Source organism: Terrapene carolina, unplaced genomic scaffold, assembly GCF_002925995.2.
Source record: "Terrapene carolina triunguis isolate 2854851 unplaced genomic scaffold, T_m_triunguis-2.0 Scaffold18094, whole genome shotgun sequence".
Taxonomy (NCBI): domain Eukaryota; kingdom Metazoa; phylum Chordata; order Testudines; family Emydidae; genus Terrapene; species Terrapene triunguis.
The window spans coordinates 1-6149 of NW_020682445.1; the positions used below are offsets into that span (position 1 = coordinate 1).

The following is a 6149-nucleotide window of genomic DNA, read 5'->3' on the forward strand; positions in this document are numbered from 1 at the left end:
CAGTTACAGACTTTGCTTCTGCTCCCCATGGCTTTTCTCCTGCCCCCTGGGACTTGGGCTGGTAAGTATGGCTGGGCTATGTGGCCCCTGGGATTGGGTTCATTAGGTGGTATCTAGGGACCTGTGACAGTCTGCACCCTTATGATCTCCCCTTTTACAGGATTATGATAAATTTTATACAAAACATGTCTTGTGAGGTATCATCTGAAAACTCATAATTTGCTGATCATTATTGTTCTGGTAAAATATGTTTGCCATCAAAAGTTATAAGATTCTACTGTATGGTGTTACTATGACATGTCTGGAGAGCAGTCACAAACCAGTTAACCAGAGACAAAAGACTAGCCGATGCCTCAGCCGTGTGTCAACAAAATCAAATGGACCATCCTCTGGTTAAGTGGCCATTCTTCGTCAGGAAAGAGGATATGGGTGAAAAATTTACATCTCAATGGACAAAGAGCTTGGGTTTCCTGTTTCCTCAACCCCAGCTGGAGATGTTTCTTCAAGAAGGAAAAATAACTATAAGAAGGGGGAGAAGCTGCCCCAAATGATCTTTCCCTTTCTTTCTATCCATGGCATTCACAACACCAGAAGTGCAAAGGAAGCAGCATTGGACTGGGGGAAGGATCTTGTCTGAAGGAAATTCAGCCAATAAAATTGTCAATGTCCATCTGGGGGCTACCTGGCCTAATCTGAGGTGACTTTTGTTATATCCTTGGGGGCAACAGTTTTAGGAAGAAATCACTGGGACACAGAGAGCTGTAAACCTTGGAGCAGCCATTTATTGCTACACACAGAACTAACCAAAACCCATCCCAAACAGGTTGGGCTATCCCCTAATAATCTAACTCAGTTGCCATAGCAACACAAGATTCTATTACCACGACAACCAAATACACAACAACTTTGGCCCCCAATGCCATTACCTTAAGGCAGTGCGATTACTGACCCACTCCCGGTGCGTTTGACACCTATTCCCCACCCAGCGAGGTCAGAGCTTCAGATTTATCCTCCGGCCCCCTGGGTCGTCCAATTTGGGGGAGAGCTGAGGATGGGGCAGTGTTCCAGGCATAGGGATCCCTCCCAGGGAGAGCATCACAGGGGTGGGTTGATGCTGTGGGGCCTCCTCTTTGGGATGGGGAGCTCGGTCCCTGCCTGGCTCATGGAGACAATGGGGCTCTTTGTATCAACCTGGTCTCCCCCTAAGGTGAGATCATCGGGGGAAAGCAAGCGAAGTCCCACTCCAGACCCTACATGGCCTATCTGTTTGTACGAGATGGAAATAATAGCTTCTTTTGTGGAGGATTCCTGGTGGCAGAGAACTTCGTGCTGACGGCTGCTCACTGCAATGGAGAGTAAGTGCCTCTGTGCTGGGGATGCTGGGGCAGGTCGTGCATCAGCTGGTGAGCTGGTAGTCAGGAGCTCTGGCGCTGTTGTAGGTTGCAGGGAAGGAGCAGTTAGTGCGACAGGCTGGGAGAGCAGAGCCCAGGGGTCTGATCTGTTCTGGGGGTTTCAGTGTGTTTCTAGGGGCCTCTGCAAACCATCATCTAGCTCCAGTGCTGGGTAAATGAATGGAACTATGGTCATGGACCCTAGCCGGGGTGTGGCCCATTGCCCAGATCAGGTCAGGGAGGGGCTCACAGCCCCAGGACAGCTCTGCAGGGCTCTGGTCTGGGGGGAGCTGGGCATAGACCCCTGTCTGGATCTAGTCGGGCTGCAGGGGAGCTGAGATTCAGGGGCTGGGAGGACAGCGGGGAGTGAAGGAGCTCAGGGGAACAGCACAAGGGGCTGGGGGAGACAGGCTGGGACCCCAACACCACTGGGCAGGACATTGTGCCGCAAACAGCACCCTCTAGAGGGGAGAGGCCCCTTGTGCCATTCCGCATCCCCCCAAATCAGCCAGTCCCCAGCCCTGGGGCCGGATCGCAGCTGGCAATGTATACAGTGGTATATACATTTTTCAAGGCCAGCAGCGGAGTCTGGGATCATGGCCTGAGAGCCCCAGGCTGCCCTGTCCCCTCCATATCACTGTTCATGTGACAGACTCACATGTGCCCATCCCCCATCTCACGTACACTACTGCCTCTGACGCCCCATGGATTGTTCCTGGCTTTTACAGAGAGATTATTGTCAAGCTGGGAGCCCATAACATAAGACTATGGGAATGGAAATGACAAAAGATCCCCATGTGCCACCGGATACCTCACCCGCAATACAATGAGAAGACCACTAACAATGACATCATGCTGCTGCAGGTACCGCCCCCATCCCATCACCCCGCCTCCACTAAGACCATGGTTATGGGTTTTGCTGGGGATTGGGGTGTGTCTCTATGGCTATGGCTACACTGGCGCTTTACAGCGCTGCAACTTTTCACTCAGGGGTGTGAAAAAACACCCCCCTGAGTGCAGCAAGTTACAGCGCTGTAAAGCGCCAGTGTAAACAGTGCCCCAGCTAATCCCCTCATGCAGGTGGAGTACCTGCAGTGCTGGGAGAGCTCTCTCCCAGTGCTGGCACATGACCACACGCACACTTCAAAGCCCTCCCGCAGCAGCGCTTTGGAGTTTTGAGTGTAGTCACGGCCTATGTTCTTGAGAGCAACCATCACATTGATCTTCATCTTTCTTGTGTTTCAGCTGGCGAAGAGAGCAAAGCTGAACAGATGGGTGGATACCATCGGCCTGCCTCACACCCGCGAGAGACTAAAGCCAGGGATCGTGTGCAGCGTCACTGGCTGGGGCAGCACTAGCACAGACAGTGAATTGTACCCGGCCAGGCTTTGGGAGGTGGATGTGGAGGTGCTGGAGGATGATGTGTGTCTGAGGAATCCTAACAGGCCATATCCTCACTATAAATCCTCCACCATGATGTGTGTGGGGGACCCTGCTTATGACAAAAATTCTGCCACGGTAAATCTGCTCCTGGCTTCAAGCATCCTTTAGACATCGTTATTATTAATGAGGCTGTTGGCGTTGCAGTTGGGCTTACGAGCGGCCATCGGGGATCAGGCCCCGCTGCACTAGGTGCTGTACAAATGAATGGGAAAATTGTTGTTCTTCTCCCAGGGAAAGGCAGAGACCAGCTGGGCAGGGGATTGGGTGGGGCTCTGAGACCAGCTGCGCCATGGGGGTGGGGTGGGTGGCAAGCAGAGTCGGGTGGACATTGGGGGGGTGACACTGAGACCAGCTGCACCAGGGATGTCACTGAGACGTGCTTCAGTGGGAAACGATTCAGTGAGCTGTTCTCAATCTGTGGCTTGTTTTGTTTCACAGGGTGACTCTGGGGTCCCCCTGGTCAGGGGCAGCTCTAGGCACCAGCAAAGCAAGCAGATGCTAGGGGTAGCCCATTTGCAGGGGCGGCAGCTGGCAGAGAGCCAGCATGGGAGCTGAGAACCAACAGGGGGCCCTGGGAGCTGTAGTTCCTTGGTTAGCTCCCTGCCTATAGAGCCAGCCCTGGAGCAGGGAAAGAACTACATTTCCCAGCATTCCCTTGGCCGCTATCAACAGGAAAGGGAGGGGGAGGGAGTATGGTAGCTGAAACCTCATGCTGCAGCTTGCTGTGAATGGAGAGCTCACTGCTAGAACGGGGTGGCACTGTGAACGGGGAACAAGTACGCCCAAGGAGTAGAAGGCTTTGGCCCAGATATCCCCTTCAGAAGACATCCCCAGACTGGATTAGGGATACTGGTGTGACCTCACCTTGCAGCCCCCAAAGAAAGAATTGGGTGGACTAAATGGACAGTGCCCCTCACTATCTGAAGCCTAGCAAGGGAGGTACGTGGATCCCACTAGAATTTAAAATGAAAAGTAAGGGAGGGGAGGCTCTACTGGACCTGGGCAGCTTTAGATACAGTACCAGGCACATAGGAGGTTTTCCACTTCTGAGCCATGGAAGCAGAAATTGACTTTTCCTTTCCAGATTTAGTTAATATTCAGAAAGGGAATCTAGCACCTGCCTTCCAGATTTGAACACCTCAAAATTCAGGAGTGCTGAAGCTCAATTTGGGCAGCTGTTACTTCATTTCTCCCAAATCAAATATACTGATCCGCTGTAACTTGCTGTAGAAAAAGTAGGATAAAATTGAGCAAGAAATGCTTCCCAGTGGTTATTAGGACTGGAATTGCTATTTTCAACAGCCATTGTTTTTTGTTTTTGTTTTTAGTTTTATGTGTTTAAAAGGAAGACAGTGATATTGCATTGGCAAATTCCCTGTAGAAACAAAGAGTGGAACGAATAATAAAGGCACCTCAACATTTATGTAGGACAGTCTTATACTATGCATCCAGATATCCTCCAATCACACAAGCTGAAAATTGTTCCACTTTACTGTAGTTCTGTAACCATATGGGAACCAATCCTGTCTGTGTTCTGTGCACATCCAAAATTCCTGCTGAATGACCCGCCCTGGGAGCGAGTTACCAGTTACCCAGGGCTGGTGCAGAAGGAGGGTGCAGGTGTGGGGGGGAGAGCCCAGGGCTGGGGCGGCAGGGTGTGTGTGGGTGGGATGGGGCACTGGTGGGGGGGAAAGGGGGAAGCTCAGAGCTGGGGCAGCAGGGGGTGTGAGTGGGGGGGGAGAGCCCATGACTGGGGCGGCAGGGGGGTGCGGGTGGGGGGGAGAGCCCAGGGCTGGGGCAGCAGGGAGGTGCAGGGGGTAGCCCAGGGCTGGGGTGGAGGGCAGCCAAACATTTTTTTGCTTGGGGCAGCAAAAAACCTAGAGCGGGCCCTGCCCCTGCTGTGTGGGAAAACAGCCCAGGGCATCGTCTCTTGGGTAACCAAGGATAGGAACCCCCAGCGGTGTACACAAGAGTCTCCACCTTCATCCCCTGGATACAGAAGACGATGAGGAGGCTGCAGCCCTGAGCCACACCAGGAATCACTGCACGGGACGGATCTGCACTGCTTCTGTCCTTTGGAGAGGCCCAGATGTAGGGACTGCTTTGCAGAAGGACTGCGACCCCCAGGCTGAGCCCCCCGCAGCCATCGCTCCCCTCAGGCAGCACCCATCCCATGAGCATCAATGCAGGGAGCCTAGGGGATTTAGGAGCCAGGTTCAAGGCCAGCTCCTCTCGGCTCCCTTGGGAATCCCAACCCTTAGGCTGCCTCTTCGCTAGGGATTGGAAACAGCTGGTTTATTTTCCCTGGGGTAACAGACATGAGCAATATCCTATGGAAGACCCAGTGGTTTGTAGCTCTCCCCCATGACAGCCAGTCAAGTGACCGTTTATGGGAGATCCTCGCGTTACTTGACCTGCTGAGTCATGTTAAAACTGAAGCCTGCCCTGTCCTCACTGGGTCCTTCCTGTGTGTTAGTTCCCCCGGGGGCAGGGGTGCACTTCCTGTTCCAAACACACCTGTTCCCAGCGCTGGCGAGGCCAGTGGGAAGGGAATGCAGAGAAGGCTGCACTGAACTGATTGCAGATCGATCCCCGGTGCTGATCGCCTCCTTCCCACCTTCCCTGCCCCTCCCTGCCGCACGGCCTGCTGCATTTCACTCGCTGCTTTGTAGCCAGCAATGAATAAAAATGAAGTTACCAAAAAAAGTGATTCTGGGAATGAGCGATCAATATGAGCCTCGAAATCCAGAGCAGCTGCTGCATCTGCCAGGGCCAGGAGGGAATTAACCCCTACAGGGGAAGGCTGGGCTTGTGGTTAATGCGCTCGGCTGGGACGTAGGACACCCGTGTTTAGCTATTTCATACAGAATGTCATACTCCGGGGGGAATTCTGCGCACAATATTTCAAAATTCTGCATATTTTCTTTGTGAAAATAACAAAATAGAATCACACCAGTTTCATTTATTTTGGTAATTTATTTCAATATATGTGGCAGCAAGTATACAGAGACACAAAAATTGTCCCCCAGCAGTAGAGAGTTAAAGAAATCCCTACGACAACCCAGTTCCCGTTTCTCTGCCCCCTCCCCCCAGAGCCCAGCTGTGGGGTATCAACCAGCCCAGAAACCCGCACCCTCTCCTGCCAAAGCCCAGCTGTGGGGTGTCCCCAACTCAGACTCCTGCACCCCTGTCAAGGCTGTATCCCAACTTTGAACTTTAGGGTACAAGTGTGGGGGCCTGCATGAGGACTTCTAAGCTTAATTACCAGCTTAGTTCTGGTCCGCTGCCACCATTCCCTTCCCTGGGAAGCTTTGA

At 52.7% G+C, this 6149-nt stretch overlaps 1 pseudogene; it reads left to right on the forward strand.

Moving 5' to 3' along the window:
- The first annotated feature begins 18 nt into the window (after positions 1–18).
- Positions 19–4860, forward strand: LOC113408543 (annotated as a pseudogene).
- The last annotated feature ends 1289 nt before the right edge of the window (positions 4861–6149 follow it).